We start from the raw sequence: 18,366 nt of genomic DNA, 5'->3' as shown, positions 1-18,366 counted from the left end.
CAGGCAGATAGTTTCTGCCACAATATTTCTCTGTCTACTTGGTTGAATGATCTGGACCTTGTGCACAAAGGCTAGATAAATATTTCCTTTGTCTTCCATAGCCCGGTTTTTTAGGATGTTTATTATCATAAGGTGAGCACTAGTTCCTACAGCCTTCTCAGACCCAGTTTGGTCAATATAATTCCTGTCTTTCTTCTTAGCCGACTTATTTAGCCTTATCAGGAGTACAGTTGAGCGGATTCTACCAATCACGTCCAGAAGGGCAATAGGGCGATAGTTCTTAAGATCGTCCCGTTTGCCCTTCTTAAATATCGGCACAACCTCTTCTTTCTTCCAGGAGTACAGTAGACTTCTTTACTCCTCGGATCTTCCTGAATAAGGAATGAATTAATCTTGCCCATTGCTCTGAGGATTGTTTCAGCATTGGTCAATCCACCTGGGCCCGTAGCCCGAGAAGTGCTTATTCTTTTTATTTTTGATAGGATGGCTTCAATGCTATGTGGAACAAAGCCATCCTTCTTCTGATGTTTCCTCGACTCTGAGGGCTTCCTTACTTTCTGCCCAATAGAGTTGAGCAAAGTGAACCACAGAGGCTGCCTCTGACACTGTATTAATCTGCATCACCAGTTGGGCGGTATCTAGTGTCTTCAATTACCCCCAACTTTTGGGCCCTTAATATGTTTTTGGGGTTGTGCCGCAGCATCACCCGCTTACGCCATTGTACCCATGATATATCCTGTTTATTATTATAATTTTTATTGATTCTTTCAGCACTTTTGCTAGTCTAAGTGCTTTCCTCATCTATGCCCTCTTCATAACAAGTAACTCATCATACACATGGTCAAATTCTACCATTCCCCTACTAGGGATCATGAAACTGCACAATATTGACAGTATTGAACTACATTTGTGGTGTCCCGCTCAGACCCCGTAGACTTTTTTCAACAGCTCTGCATATATTTACATATTTATAACCAATTTCCACCCTTGTTAATGTCTGCTGACAAAACCATTGAACTCTCCCTTCTGCTACCCCAAGAAGTTTTTAAGAGGTCATGATCACTGAACATGGTTCAAACTATGCCAAAATTCTGTACAAAAGCCAACATTGGTATAGAAAAGAAGACATAATCTATTATTGCTGAATGAAACTGGCGTTGCCGGCCGCTGGATAGTGGTGACCATCTTGAAATGGACTGCTCTGCTCTGGGCAGGTCCCCATATTATTGACGTGCACCACGCTAGCATCCAGTGCACTTATGAGATGTAATCACTTGCAGGGACACTAAAAAACAATGACCCTTGTTGTCCAGCTATTTGATATAGCAACCTAATTAGAGCTACATTGTCTAGGAGAGTATAGGCGCATATTATATGCATTGTGCCAGCATTCACTGGGCATTCCATATTTTAACACACATAGGGGACATTAAGTAACACAGATACTTGCTGTCCACTGATTGGATAGAGAACCTCATTAAAACAACCCTATTAGAACTGGTGAACCACTCATGCTCTTCACCTTGCCCCTTTTTTTAGGCACACAGACCACCTTGGGAGACTTGGATCATGACCGGACCCTGCTTGATGCCTTCATAATATTTATCTTTTTTAAAACCACTCACCAGTGGTGTAAGTGCTCCATCATGTCCCTCAATAACTTTACGCAAGAGGGATGGCATATTGAAAGGGGCCTTATAGTGATTGTCTTTTTGTCTCATAGATTTCGATTGAGGACAATTATTTCCCTGATTGGCACCCATCGCTGGTGGTTCATCATTGCTAATGCCATTGGAGGAGCTTGAATTGAATTGGTGAACTGATGTACTAGAAGAATTTATGCGGTGGGCTCTGTTTTAGCTACATATTGAGCACATACATGAATATCCCTAACACAGACCCATACTGAGCATATCATATTTGACTTTTAGAACACAACCACAGGAGAGTTCATCTGAGTCCAGAATGCAATTCCTTGTCCTGATGAAGGCCATCTACCTTACAGCCAACAGAATAGGATTAAGGCCAAAACACAGTAGTGTCAACTTTGTATACTACACAGTGCCTGTTACACATTCCGGGCACTCAGTATGTTGTTGTTAAAACTAATACCAATACAATTCCCCCCATCTCAACCATAACGGGTTGTACCAATGAGATACTTGATACTCTCAACATGTACTATGTCACTATTATTATGAATCACTTACCTGTGGTAATCACTTACTTGTACAAAATATGACATGTATTATCTTTGTCATTATATTTATTCAATTTTTCTTGGGTCTTTGTGGCTTTACCGGGTTCAACCTGATCATTTGTTATATAAGGTCTATGGTGCCTGGAGCGATCACGGAAAAACCAGGTGCCCCTACTTTTTGGCAAGGCCATCACATTCATCCATGCCAGGCCTCTCCTCTTTCAGGGGATCAGAATAGGCTCCTGGGACTTTTTTGTTGCGACATCCTTATTCAAACAAGTTGTGTTCAGATCTCCACACACAATAATAAACCCCAACCTTGAAGGGGACCCTGGGGGACCCTCGCGTGAGAAACAAGGCAAAATCACAACACACGAACTGACACGCCAGACACAAGGTTGTATTCCCAAAATCTAGAGTTTATTGCAAAGCAAAGTAAATTCAGTTGGCCAACTGGTCTCACACCCCGCGGCGTGTGTCTATCAGACCTCGGGAGATGCAAGAGAGCGAAAAACATACATCAGTTACATATATACAAAACAAGCATCTTGTAATCAGTAGTGTCACATCCAATATCGCCCCTCGTACTTTTCCTTTGAATTGGGCACGATGATTGACAACAGTGACGAGTATGACACCTTAAACAATCGTTTTAGCAACAATTGCAATTTTGTAAGACCGCAGACATAAGTCTTTGTTAAAGAGAACATAAAGCTTCTGTTCTCTCTAGCAAGCTGCGTGCGGAGGAAGAGGCACATTCCAGGCCTTCCTATCTCCTAGTTTCTATTTGGATCCTGGGGGTCGACTCGCTATCCAGGACTCTACAGGGCTCGGGGAAGGGGGGCCGCAAAGAAGAGCATAATTCATGCCATTTAATGTTTTCTTCTAGTATTACTACCGTGTTTTCGAGACTTGCTGGCACCTGTGAGCTGATTAGGATGCCTCGCTGCTCTCTTTCAAGGATAGTGCGTGGGAGGAGACCGGTCATTTCTATCTGGTTGTTACGTTATGTTTCAACATGTCTCCCTCGGCCTTGCATTGTGCACTAGCAAAGCAGAATATTCTTTCAGCGAAGCAGTTTAACAGAAAACAAAAAGCAAAACGTTAGAGAAAACAAAATGGCGATCTCAGTCACCTTAAAATGGCCGCACTTTGGTCAAGCTTATGGTTATATATCTTTAGTACTGAATGCATGAGACGGTTGGTCTTCGGCCAACATGATACATAACATCGTGATCGAGGGGTGCCTACTTTTCTAGATCGACAAACCGTCCTTTTGGCCGTATGCCAAATGTCTCATCCGTACATTGCATCCTCTTCCGACCAAGTATCTGACTCTGATTCTGATTCTGAATCTGAATCTTTCGGATCATTAGTTTTCTCTTCATTGTCATCTATATTGATTGACATGAATTCTTTAACTGTTTTTGTTTCCTCATTACCATGGGTACTTGGTTTAAAGGTGCTCTTTTTCCCTAGCATCTGTACACATCTTTCACTCATTTCGGTGCATATTACAGGTAGACAATGTATGCAGCAACAGCATGTCATGAATATTCCTAGTATTGTTATTAGGATCGCAAATAGTTTCCATCCCCGTGAATATAATAAGTCCCAAAACCAGGAACTTATATCCCAACCACCTTCTTAGTTATGGAGTTCAGAGCTCAAAACGTGTAATTTTCTTATTGCTTCGAAAACCGTGGGAGAGGAGTCGTTTACGAATACGCAGCACGCTGATCCCACGATTTTGCAAACACCGCCACAATCAACCAGGATTACGTCAAGAGCTATTCGGTTTTGAAGTGTCATTAATCTAATCCCTTTCTCCACTAATGTCATGTTGTATAATACATCTGTTGTTCTGTTTATTGTTTGTTCTAAGATTCTGGATAATCGTCGAATATTATAGTTTTTTGCTTGGGCCAAAAATGGTATAAATGATTTTGCCACGTCTACTGCGATTAATCCCCCTTCAGTACTTCTTCGTGGCCTGGATCTAGATAGTTTGGCTATGTCTGCTGCTTCTAAGAAAAACACTCCTGGGAAGAAAAGTCCTAAATAACATTTACCTCTCCAGTTTCTAGGTAAGTAGGGATACGCTTTTTCTCCACATATAAAATACACAGGGTCACCTACATACACTGGTTCTACTTCCCTATTAAGAATCGCTGTATTCATACATCTAGTGAATGTCCCTACTAAACAGGAGCCCTTCTTTTGTAAACAAAAAGGAACAGAATGGGGGCTGTAGTTTACTGTGTAAGAGGGGGGCACTGCATCTTTATTTCCTTCTGATCTTATGCGAAATATCATCACAGATGATTTTTCTGGTGGAGACAATCTATCTTGTGGCATTGGGTTGGGCGTAGCTTTTGGTATTATCATTTGTGCTCTATGAAAGATAGAGCAACCTATGGGTCTCATGATAATCTCCTCAAATTCATTCATGTTCGTGCTATCTAACTGACCCGTTTCACTCTTATTCCATTGTCCATAATATAATGTACTCAGAGATGCACTGCATGCAGAACTTAATGTTAGTGGTTGCACGTACCAACCTATTCCTTTACCACCATGTTGTGGCAGATGAGCACACACCCAACAGTTATTCTTTTTCAAAATTGAATGTGTCATGTTCATTATGTGTAGTAATGTGTTATTCCTATACCCCTCTCTATATCTTTCTTCCATTGGGGACAGAGTGTAAGTAATTACATGGATAGGACTTTCAGTGGTGGAAATGTTTCTAATGGGCAAGAGGATTTCTAAGGGGTGCATTTCCTCTAGATACCACAATGTTAATGCTGTCGTTACTGGGGCTATTATACACATTGTGCACATGCTTACTGTTAAAATCAGCATACAATTTTTCCGATAACCCTTTTTGTGCAATTTTTCAGTTTCTATGTTTGATTCATTATTAGCCTTATCAGCAGTGGTGCAGGAGGGGGCAAAAGCTGGTTCTGACATTCTCACTCACGGTCCATCTCCCTCAGAAATGTTCGTCGTGGATAGCTCTCCTCGCGGCACTCGTCCGAATGTCAATGAGTTCGATAAATGTCAACTGTCTATTCTGCCAGTTCTCAGCAGCCTGGATTGCTTATACGTTGGCCAAGATCTCTGTGCGTTAGCACACTGCTTAAAGAACTCCAGAGCAGTTATCAATTGCCTTTTGTACCATGTGCGCCCCGCTTGTCCGCTCAGGTTCAGGACACATGGATTTATGTTAGCACCGAGGAGTCTCGTTGTTGGGCTGTCTGATTTGCACAACCCTCACGCCACTCTCCTCTAGGCCTCCAGTTCCTATTTCATCCGTGAATAGGAAACAGAGGCAGCAAAAGATCAACAAAATGAAGATTTGATCACTCCTTCTTTCGGCATCGTAGATTGTACCGCCTTGCTCCTGGTACCGTGTGGTCGATGAACAGTGCTGGTGCACTTCCAGACTCAAGCTTGGAGTCAGCCTATTGAGCAATGGCAGATGCTGGTGAGCGCCACGGTGATGATGCAGGTTTCGTTTCAGGCTGCGGCACAATGGCAGATGCTGGTGGGCACCAAAGTGGTACACGTTTCGTGTCGTCCAGCAGTGCTGCAGATTCTGCTGGCCAACATTGGGGCACTCTTTGCCCTTCATCTTTTACAGCAATCTTTTCAGGCTTTCTTTCAGGCTCAGGCAGATTTTGTGGCAAAGAACTGGCAACGGTGTCTTTTGTTTCAGGAACCGCTGCTTCTTTTTGGTCACCTCGATCGAACAGTTTTTCAGATGGTGACAGGACCTTCTTGGCATGGGTTGCGTATATCCACGCCTTGCGCCCATCCACTCGAATGGCCGTCTGCGTTGTCAAGAGTATTGTATAGGGACCATGCCACTTGGGTGCTACCGATGTTTTCCGCTCAAAGTGTTTAATTAGCACCTAGTTTCCTGGTTCCTGTGCGTGTCCCGGGCCAGTGTATCTGATTGGTAATGCCTCCTGCACCTGCTTATGAATCAAACGCAATTTTTTGAATCAAGAGATTACAATAAATGCTGAGCACAGGGTATTCAATCTTCCTAAGGCTTTTCGGCTGAGGTGCACACCAAACATTCGCCGGTCTCCCCATGACTATTTCATATGGGGAGAGCCCGGTTCTTGCCTGCACAGATGTTCGCATGCACAGTAGTGCTAATGGTAACGCATCTACCCATCTTAGCTTGCTTCCTGCGCATATCTTGCTAATCTTAGATTTCAAGATTCCATTGTGGCGTTCAATAAAACAGGCCGACATCGGATGTCTCGAACAATGGAATCGCTTATCGATCTGGAGACCTGCGCAAATCTGTAATTTTACTGCGCCCACAAAATGTGGAACGTTATCTGACCATATGACACGGGGCAAGCCGAAACAGGAGAAATACTCCTTTAACATTACTTTCGCTGTGCTCATGGCAGTGCAGTCTTTCAATGGATATGCTTCCACCCATTTGCTAAATGCACATATGACCACTAGGACATACTTCAAGTTTTGGCACCTCTCCATCTCTATGAAATCAAAATGGATTACCTCAAACGGCATAGAGGGAGGGCCAAAACTGCCTGTTGGAGTCACCGTTCCCTTCCCCACATTGTGTTGTAGACACTTGATTCAATTCTGCACCAACCTCTCAGCATGTTTCTTTATGTGTGCATTCTCCTATACCGTGGCTAGATGCTGGACTATTTTTTTGGCACAAATGTGAGTGGGGCTGTGGGCCATCGTGACCATCGCAGTTACATAGGAATTGGGCAGCATCCAGTTCCTACCCTTCTTGTCCACCCAACAACCCTCTAGATCTAATTCTGCAGAGCCCTCAGCCCACCCTTGGATCTCATCAGCAGTAGCTTCTGCCTGCATCTCTTTGTCAGTGGCAATTCTATTTTCTATCATGCAGGGCACTTCCTCCGACTGTACTGTCAACATTTTGGTATTCAAGTCAGTTGTAGTTTGCTTTGCAATCCTGTCTGTGAATGCGTTTCCCTCTCCCACTTTGCATGTTACTTTTTTATGCGTCTTGCATTTCACTATTGCCAGGTGCTTTGGACACGTAAGTGCAGACAATAATCGTACAATCAAAGGGCCATGTTGTATTCTAGCCCCATGTGATGTTAGAAAACCTCTCTCAGCCCATAGTCGTCCGAAGTTATGAACCACGCCAAAGGCGTACTGACTGTCAGTATATATATTTACACTTAAGTTCTCTGAAATCTCACAGGCTCTGGTCAAGGCAATTATCTCCGCTGCTTGTGCAGAGTTTTAGGGGATTATTTTACTCTCCACAATACTTTTCAATGTGGTGATAGCATAAGCGTCAGTTGATGTGCCATCCGGCAATTTAAAACAAGAGCCGTCACAAAACAACTCTCCATCTGGCTCTTTTTGTGGGGTATCTGTTAAATCAATTCTCCTCTTCGTTTCTTCCTCAGTAACCATTAAACAATCATGGGGAGGTGTTTCATTTCCATCAAGTTCTTCCGTGGGCAGTGGCATTAATTCTGCAGGATTCAAAGCGCTACACCTCATAATTTGTATGTGTGGTGCGAATAGGACAATTTCATATCTAGTCAATCTAGCAGATGTGATGTGTTGCGTCTGCGTTCTATTTAATAGAACGTCTATAGCATGTGGCACCATCAAAATTAAGGTGTGCCCCAATCAAATCCCTTCTGTTTGTTTCACTGACACAGCAGCCGCTGCAACAGCTCGCAAACAGCGTGGTAATGCACGCGCTACAGGGTCCAGCACAGAAGAAAAATAGCCGCACGATCTATTTCTTCCACCTTGTTCCTCTGTTAACACTGCCAACCCGCAGCCGTCATTCTCATGCATAAACAATCTAAAAAAAAATGCATAATTTGGTGTGCCCAAAACTGGAGCAGAACATAATGCAGTTTTGAGCAAGTCAAATGCTTTCTGACAATCTTCATTCCACTGCAAAGGCATCACAACATCCTTTTTTGTCAACTCCACCATTGGTTTTACAATTAAGGCAAAATTGCCAATCCATTGCCGACAATAGGAAGCCATGCTTATTATGGCTCTGACTCGTTTCTGTGTTTTTGGAATAGGCATACCAGGAATGATTTCTATCCTCCCTTGCGTCAGTCTTCTCCCTTCTTTCGAAAGTAGGTAGCCCAAATAAGTCACCTCCTTTCGAGAATATTGGAACATTTTTAAGCTTGCTTTGTGGCCATGCGCTGCCAAATGTGTTAACAACAAAACAGTACTCTCTTTACAAATTTCTTCTGTATCTGCAGCAATCAACAAGTCATCTATATATTGTAGCAATGCGCATCCTGTTGGTAACTCTAGCATATCTAACTTTTCTTTCAATGCTCTGCTATAGATGCTGTGTAGCCTTGAGGAATGCGTGTGAAGGTGAACAATCGCCCGCCTAATGTGAAGGCAAACAGATATCTACTTCCATGGTGTACTGGAATGCTGAAGAAAGCATTCTTCAAATCAATAACACTAAAGTATTCTGCTGAAGCTGGAATCATTGTCAAAATTGTGGTAACATCTGGGACCAATGGAAATTGAGGATCTACTACCTTGTTTAGTGCACGCATATCAATTATGAAACAATATGGTACCTCATTACCTCCTTTCTTATACACTGGAAGAATGGGGCTGTTACACGTGCTGCCTGTAATTTCTTCAATCACCCCCAATTGTACGAAATCAGACACAATACTTTTCAATCCTTTCTCTCCTTCTGCTGAAATTTTATACTGTGGAATTCGCGGCAACGATACTCCTTCTTTTAACGTAATTTTCACTGGCTCTATTTTCAAACATCCCACATCATTATCATTTGTTGCCCACATACAAGTTGGCACTTCACTCAATTCCCCTGGCAAAGGTTTGGACGAAAATTCTGATACTGGTACATTCTGTGGCGAAATAGTCAAAAATACTCAATCTGGTGTACAGTGTATAACTGCACTAAGTTTTTTCAACAGGTTTAAACCTAACAGATTTTCCCCACAGTTTTCTGTTAAGAGAAATGGACAGTATTCAGTGAATGGTCCCAATGTTACTGGTACTGGTTGAGACTCTGGATTGATTACTGGGGTACCTGCGAACCCTACTGAAATATTTTTTTGCCCTGACAGTGGTATCTACGGAACCAAGTGATGGTTCATTGAACACTTCTGCACCCCTGTATCCACAAGGAAGCTGTGCTCACTATTCCCGACTTTCATTTCTACATAGGGTCCTTTCTGATTCACGGGAATAGACACTGGTTCCAACCCTTGTATTGGGCTGTCCTATTGGTGAAATAACACATCATCCGATGTGTATTTGCGGCTGTTATTATAGTACGCATTCGAATGAGTATCGAAAATGTTCCCGCCCCTCCCTCTATTTCCATTTTGCATTTTCTGCTGGCTCTGATTCTGAGGAGAGGTTTGACTTTGTGTTTGGGCACCATTCCCTTGACTATTTTGGTGTTGCTGCATATTATTCCTGTTATGCCCATTTGCTCCTGGATGCCCTCTATGCTGTCTTCTCTGACCGTACCCATTTCTATTTTGCAGGTGTGGACATTGCACTCGCCAGTGACCTTCTTCTCTACAATACGCACATTAATTCAATCCCAGGGGCCCTCCATCCATGTTCGAATTACCTCTGCCCTGGGCATTTCCTCTCCCTCTATTGTGTCCCGCTACTTGTTGGAGTAGCACCTCAACCATTGTTCATAATGCTTCTACTCTCATTGGCAAGGGGTATTCATTACATACTTCATTTATCTCATTTATCTCCCTTACGGGAATACTAGGATCCGAAATCCATTTCCACGCCTCTCGCATACACACTCTTAGTCGCCTGTCTGTCTTGACAACGGCAGATATCGCTGCTGTATATATGGCTCTACCGCTTCAGTTCTATCTGTCCTAATATCCCTACTCCTATACCCAGGTGTGGCAAACATTTCAGTATGTTCATCGTCAAGTTCACCTTTTAGTTCAAAAAGCCGATCTACATGCTCCCTCATCTCTTCATCATTCCCTCTACAACGTGCCAAAGCATTCAAATCTAGCAATCGTTGTGGTGGTAACTTCCCAAGTATCTGTTTCCATCTTCGCACCAAATATTCACCCATGCATTCCAACAATACCTGTCTTTCGTTGCTCCTCCTGAAGTCAAATATCGAGGCCATCGCTGCCGTTTCATCATTCCCATCTATATACATTTCGGCCTGTTCTCGCAACTCTTGCTTTCTCTCCTTACTAATCGAACTATGAGTCACTCTCGCACATCCACTCTGTTGGACCCCTTCTTTCTTTTCACCAGATTCAAGTTCAATTACAGGGGGGGCAGATGGGACAGAAACAATCTCTACTGAGGGAGGTGCAGACGGGGCCATGGGAACGGGCTGTATCTGTATCTGTTGCGATGCTGATTGGCTAACCAGAGGCGCCATGTGTGCAGTCTGTGGCTGTGCTAGGGTCTGAACAGCTGGGAGGGGCTGAGCAACAGGAGGGGGTAGAGTAACAGCTACTGACACAGTCTTTTGAGTCTCTTGGCTTGGGCTTTGCTTTGTGTCAGTCAATATTTTTTCTATCAATTCATCTGATGAATGCAATTCTCGTTGTGGATATATTTTTTCTATGCTCAACTGATCGCGTCTATTTGATCTTCTCAAACTATTACTCCACTCCTCCTCCTCTTTCTCTTCCTTTCTTTCAGATTTCGATTTATGCCTGCGCGCATGTTTCTCTCTACTTTTGGAACAGAGCATGGCTTCTCTCTTCCAATCCCTAAGGATATCAAATGCCGCAGGGCGTGTTTTCTTCTTCATTAATACCTTTTCCAAACCATCTCTCCTCGCCATCTCAAAACTCCCATGTTCCGGCCACTGAAAATCTTCCTGCTTTCTGGTTTGTCCATGCCAAATCTCACAAAACATTATTGCTCCCACACCATACTTCACATACATCTCATACGCAGGCATTCCCACCGGTGGCATGACCTGACCAGTTTCCAAAGATTGTCCGACGCAGCGGAAGAATCGCGCTACCGTGGACAATACCCCAGGCATGTTTTAACCTTACCCTTGGCTAATCAACCTAACAATGGGTGTTTGATTTTGCAAAATCAACTCTCAACCAATATCAGGATTACTTACGAATTGGGGCACGACTCACCTGATTAATCAATTTGTCTTTTCAAGACACAATTTGTCCATATACTGACGCAACCAATGATGTTGTGTCTGCGTATCTTGGCTCACTCTGCCTCGTTTCGGGACCCTCGCCTCCTTGTTCTCTGGCTAGACATGTCGATCAGGGATCAGATGTGTGCAGATCTGCAAAGGAGTCTCTCACCTTTTCGCAGGGGCTCCCCGAACACCTCTTGATCCCGGCTCGATCGCCCCATCCTCGCCGTTCTCTCCACCTTCCTTATTTTACAACGTACACGATGGAACAAGTGGGGGAGGGTCCCTATTCGGGCGCCATCTTGAAGGGGCCCCTGGGGGACCCTCGCGTGAGGAAACAAGGCACAATCACCACACACAAACTGCTACGCCAGACAAGAGGTTGTATTCCCAAAATCTAGGGTTTATTCCAAAGCAAAGTAAATTCAGTTTGCCAACTGGTCTCACGACCCGCGACGTGTGTCTATCAGACCTTGGGAGACGCAAGAGAGCGAAAAGCATACATCAGTTACATCTATACAAAACAAGCATCCTGTAATCAGTAGTGTCACATCCAATACCGCCCCTCGTACTTTTCCTTTGAATTGGGCACAATGATTGACAACGGTGACGAGTATGACACCTTAAACATTCGTTTTAGCAACAATTGCAATTTTGTAAGAGCGCAGACATAAGTCTTTGTTGAAGAGAACATAATGCTTCTGTTCTCTCTAGCAAGCTGCGTGCGGGGGAAGAGACACATTCCAGGCCTTCCTATCTCCTAGTTTCTATTTGTATCCTGGGGGTCGACTCGCTCTCCAGGACTCTACAGGGCTCGGGGAAGGGGGGCCTCAAAGAAGAGCATAATTCATGCCATTTAATGTTCGCTTCTAGTATTACTACTGTGTTTTCGAGACTTGCTGGCACCTGTGAGCTGATTAGGATGCCTCGCTGCTCTCTTTCAAGGATAGCGTGCGGGAGGAGACCAGGCATTTCTATCTGGTTGCTACGTTATGTTTCAACATGTCTCCCTCGCCCTTGCATTGTGCACTAGCAAAGCAGAATATTCTTTCAGCAAAGCAGTTTAACAGAAAGCAAAAAGCAAAACATTAGAGAAAACAAAATGCCGATTTCAGTCACCTTAAAATGGCCGCACTTTGGTCAAGCTTATGGTTATATATCTTTAGTACTGAATGCATGAGATACATAACATCGTGATCGAGGGGTGCCTACTTTTCTAGATCGACAACCTGTCTTCCTGTTAAGACTCATCAATTAGTTCTGTGAATTTCACAATGAGTTCATCAGCCTGCATAACCTCAGGGTATCAATAGATGTTATTAAGAGACATCTGATTATTTCCATCTTAGTTTGCTGTAGGTGCCTAGTGGGTTTCATTCCACCGCTACTCGTTGAGTATATAAGTCCAGGAACTGAGATAACAGCTGTTAAAAGACCTGAAAAGGGACTCCCTTTAAGGTATTTTTTTTCCTGGTTTCATGCCACAGAGAAATCATCTAAACTAGGACTGCATTGAAGCCAGGTTTCCTGCATGCAAAGGAGGTCGAATTCTCCCAAGTTGATGTCCTAATTTACCCTTAGGTGATTATGGCATCTTGTGTTCTGTTAAGGATTTCATATGCCAACAAAGAAAAAGTTGTCCCCTTTCCCATTGTACAGATGATCAATTGCCCTCCTTACATTGGTGGGGGCATCAACTGGTTCCTACCTTGTCCCTGTTTGAATCTACACTAAGTCTTGGACAAGGGGACTACTGAGAAACTTGCAACATTCCTCTGCGTTGGTCTCGGTCCAATTCTGTATCTGCAGTTAGTACTACGCCCCTTTTGATTCAGGCCCTGTAAGTACCAAACTAGAAGACAAATGACCATATATAACCAACTGTATTGAAAAAATAATAATTTATATGGAACAGGTGTGTGGTAAAATGCTGACACATTCACAATGACACATAAATACAGTGTTCAAAACAAAAATCAAATATAACCATGTTTCACTTTACATATTCAATGCCAAGGATTTGGTGTACAACATAGAGAGAAGCATACATTTAGCTTTAGTGGTTCTTAAAAAGACATATTCCTCTTGACATACAATTGCACTTAACAATTAAAGCATATCCGGGAAGTTGTAAGTGCTATGAGGAACAGTTTCCTTTACGATTAGTCATTTGAGAGGAATTTTATTGACAGGTCTCTCATTTCAAATGCTCAGAGTAATTATTTGCTGAAAAGAGGTCTAAGTCTTTGGACTTAAAAGATATCTCAAATTTTAGCCAACGTGTTACACACTGGGGCCGATTCATAGAACAAACGTGTGCCGAAAATCTTGGCGCAAGCAGGCGCAAGCAGGCGCAAGCGCGAAAAAACAGGTGCACACGCACGCGTGCGATTCATGGAAGTCCCTGCGCATGTTTTCCTCTGGATGTGTGCCAAACCTGTGCATGGCGCACACGTCACTGCAACATCCCAAACGGCGTGCGCGACGCGCACAGTGAAAGCGCACAACCTCGGCTCATACACCAGAAAGTGGGCAGAACACGGGGCGTAACGCGCGGAATGGGGAACAACGAGCGAAAATAAGGGCGTAACTGGGGATGTACTGCAGGGAAGCAGACGGAACGCCCACACGCACTCGAACCACACGTATTCATGGAATCGAATAGGGCAAAGCCGCGCACAGCCAAAGACACGCACAAGCCGAAACACGTCCGCCACACGAAGGCAGGCGGCAGCGTCCCTGCGCATTACAAAAGTGGCAATATACAGCAATGATGAATGTCCCATACTGCGATTGGGCCTGTGCGAGCGGGGCACGTGTATTTCGGGGGTGCGCGGGAAGTTTCACACGCGATTGAGCCGGGTACGTGTATTTCGGGGGTGCGCAGGAAGTTTCACACATGATTGAGTGGGGTATGTGTATTTCGGGGGTGCGCGGGAAGTTTCACACGCGATTGAGCGGGGTACGTGTATTTCGAGGGTGCGCGGGAAGTTTCACACACGATTGAGTGGGGTACGTGTATTTCGGGGTGCTCGGGAAGTTTCACATGCGATTGAGCGGGGTACGTGTATTTCGGGGGTGTTTGGGAAGTTTCACACGCGATTGAGCGGGGTACGTGTATTTCGGGGGTGCGCGGGAAGTTTCACACACGATAGGCCTTGGGCGAGCGGGGTACCACTCACTGTCTGCGTGTAGAAGAACGTGTAGCCAACACCCACCCGCTGTGAAGTTATAGCGTGTGAACCCCAACGCCTGGAAAACACACGCACCGCACCCCACGGAAAGCACGTACAGAGCAATGGAAATCCACGTGGGATCTTCAAGCCCTGCCAGGGCAACGCCCGTGCGCGATACGTCACAGACACGCTTACGCGCTAAGGGCCTTTGGTCCAATGAAATCGAATATGCGTGCAGACGCGCTTACGCGCTAAGGGCCTTTCCTCGAATTACACGCTGACGTGCAATTTTTTCACGTGCCAAATCACTCTGTATCAAGCTGGCCACGCGAAAACACACAGAAGACCACGCTCCTGCCCAAAAGGCCGAATCACTGCCCCCCAGAGCCCCGAGCACGCTCCCACCTGCCATCTGCTGCTGCCTGACTGCCTGCTGCCCTCGTGCCCTGCCATTTGGTGCCTGCACATCAGCCATCTGCAGGGGTCCAGTTGCGGTGCCCACCCCTGCTGGAACAGAAGACTCCCGACTGGGATACCATCGCTCCACAGCCCAGCCCCAGGACCCAGTTGCCCACCCACGCCTGCCTCAGGGTTCACCATGTCGGGGCAAACACCATCTGAGACCACTGGCGACCCCCAGCCAGAGGGGCAGAGGGCCACCAGCTTCAGTCAGAAGGAAGTTGGTGTCCTGGTGGAGCTTGTCCTGGGGCATTATGATGCCCTCTTCGGATCATCACATGCCAACAAGGAAGGACAGCACAGGATCTGGGACGACTTTGTGGTTGCCATCTACGTGGAGGGGGTGGCAACCCGCAACATCAAGCAAGTCAAGAAGCGCTGGGAGGACTTGAGGTCCAGGACCCTCATAAAGGCCAGGCACCTCGTGGAGGGGGGCTGGGGCAGCATGAGTACCATCCAGATGAGGATCCTGGAACGCGTACGCCCAGCGCTCCATGCCCAGATCCTTGAGAGGCAGACCCGTCTGGAGTCGAGCGGTAAGTGGCCAAGCATTGCTGTGTGAGACAGGGCATGTTGCAGTGTGCTGGTTGTCTGATACGTGCCTGTATGTGTGACATAGGCCATGTGCGCATGTGTGTGTGTGCAGGGACATCATGGTCATGCATGTGAGACCAGTAATGTGTGAACCACACGGTTGGTGCATGTGTTTAAATGCAACATGGGGAGCCCTATGCGGAATGGACACATGAGAGCATGCCAGTCTCTGTTCCTGGACATGGGTGGGGGTGAGGGATGGGTGCTGATGCCATGTACATGTATGGTGTCCATGTCTGTGTGTCTGACCTGCGTGTCTGTGACTTGTGAATGCCATGGATGCATGACACATGCCTGTGACAATGTTCAGATTCACTGATGCAGCCTAGTTATCCTTGCATCCACTGTGTCTGGGGTGTACGAGGCCAGATGGATGAAACTATGGTGAAGTGTGTGCATGTGATAGGCATGACCCATGATGCATGTGAGTTCCAAAACAACATTGTATGTTTCAAGAGTCCCTTGGACATGTATGCTAATGTCCATAGCATGTGCCATGCCTGTTACTGCATGTGTTTTGCCTGCACTGACCCATGTGTTGTGGAGGGACCTGATGGAAGTGATCTTTGACAGTGTCACTCATCTGCTATTGCTTCCTGTCTATGGGACCATTGTACAGTACCCTGATGCTTGTGTTCTATGTCTCCCTCTACACAGCGCCAAATGAAGAAGAGGGCGGAGACGGCGCTGTGGAGCAAAGTGGCGGGGATGCCCCCACGGCTGCAGCGGAAGGGGTGGGTGAGCCCCCACAGGGGCTTGCAATGGCGGAAGACGGTGTGGAGCCATCCAGGTTGGTGGTTTCCACAGAGGAGGAGGAGGCTGCTACTGAGCCGCACATGGGGCCTGGTGGGGGCCTCCCTGCTGGTGCAAGTGCTGCAGTCCAGGGGCAGGGGCAGGAGGCAGCACAGGTCGCCGTGGAGGGGCCTGTGCATGTCACTGTCCCTGAAACTGTGACTGCACCACCATGCACCAGCAGGGATGCCCCATCCCAGGCCCGTCCGCAGGTTGGGGGGATGTCCATGTCATCTGACTCCCCTCCACCTGCGGACGAGGGGACCCCTGGCCGTATGTAGAAGGTCCTGATTGGTGTTGCGTTGCGCATGCGTGACATTCGTGATGACGTGCGTGCTTCCCGGGGGGAGCACGCACGTCATCACGAAGAGCACCGTGCCAATGTGGCCCAGTTGGGAGCGGGCATGGTCGGGGGTTTCGTACATTTGTCGGCCACTCTGGTGACCCTCTCCTCCTCTGTGGAGGCTATGCGCCAGTCGTTCTCCATGCCATCTTCCGGCCCAGATGCCACCAGGGCCCCCTGTGGACCTGCCCCGACCAACGCAGCCAACTCGGTGGGGATCCCATCCCTTCCACCGTCGGGAGTCGGAGGTCCAGCAGGGGTGGACACACCAGCAACTGGACCCCAGCAGATGGAGGATGTGACGGCATCATCGGGCATGGCACGTGCACGACGGCGTCGGTGGATTCCATTAGCCTGGATGCCGTCGTGCTGGCAGAGGCAGTTGCGTTGGAGGCAGTGGCAGGCTCGACATCGGAGGCATCATGGCTCGGGGCCATCAACATCAGGGGGGCAGGCATCGGCCGGAGGGCAGGAGAACCCTGGAATGGGAGTGTCTTCCGTGTGGGAGCGGTTGGGCCAGCAGATATGTGCGGAGTTTCGGCGGGCGGAGGAGGAACGGCTCCCAATGGTCAGGGCGGAGAACTCCATGAGGAGGGCGCTGAGGCGGGCTGAGTGCCTCGAGGGTATTCACAGGGAGTTGGAGCTGGACACCGCATTATCCCTGCGAGACCTCGGGGCCAGGGAACATGCCCGCCTCCAAGCCATTGAACAGGAGTTCGATGATGCCCTGGCCCATGACATCAACCAGTGAGCCGTCGGACTAGCCCGCCATCTTTGTATATAGTTATTTAGGTTTAGATTTAATTTCTTTATTATTATGATTTGGAGTCCACAGACTTTGCTCCACTTTTTGTATATAGTTGTATTTTAGATAGGGTTTTTGGTAGGTTTCATTTGCTTTTGGGATAATGGACCCTTCAGACTTTCGTTTTCAATTTTCAGGACATGTATATACTTTCTTTTAGTCATATTCACATGGATTAATGTTTTTTTATGCTTTCCATCTTTGGATTTCGTTCTATGGACTTTGGGGATGCACCACTTATATTTTTTCAAGTTTTGGATTTCTTTTCTTGCTTGGATTTGACTTTCTTTTTCTTATTTCAAATATTATTTCTTCATTTGCATGTGTGCTTTTCATTTTGACATTTGTTATACTTTTTAATACATTTCTTCATTCAACATTATTGGTGTGGTGTACAGTGATGATTTTGGTGCATGTCTCCATGAGCATTGGCACAGTCATGTGTTGCAACTGTGTGGCTCTGTAGGACATTTGCTGATGGGCATGCTGGTTCTTTTCAGACTATCATGGAATGGGCGATTCACTAGGGAGTGGGTGCAGTGGTTTGTTGGGTGTTTGCACTGGGGGGTGGAGGGGTGGTATTTGGGTTGGCATTAGGGCCATGGGTCTGTATAGTCATGGCGTGGTGTGTGGGGGACATGAGTGGGGGCCTGCTGGCAGGTGCCCCACACTGCTGGGGGGTGGGGGTGCAAGGGGACATGAGTGGGGGCCTGCTGGCAGGTGCCTCACACTGCTGGGGGGTGGGGGTGCAAGGGGACATGAGTGGGGGCCTACTGGCAGGTGCCCCACACTGCTGGGGGGTGGGAGTGCAATGGG

The sequence above is a fragment of the Ambystoma mexicanum genome, chromosome 2q (genome assembly GCF_040938575.1).
Source record: "Ambystoma mexicanum isolate Mex_15411 chromosome 2q, UKY_AmexF1_1, whole genome shotgun sequence".
Taxonomy (NCBI): Eukaryota; Metazoa; Chordata; class Amphibia; order Caudata; family Ambystomatidae; genus Ambystoma; species Ambystoma mexicanum.
This window is presented reverse-complemented; position numbering follows the sequence as displayed.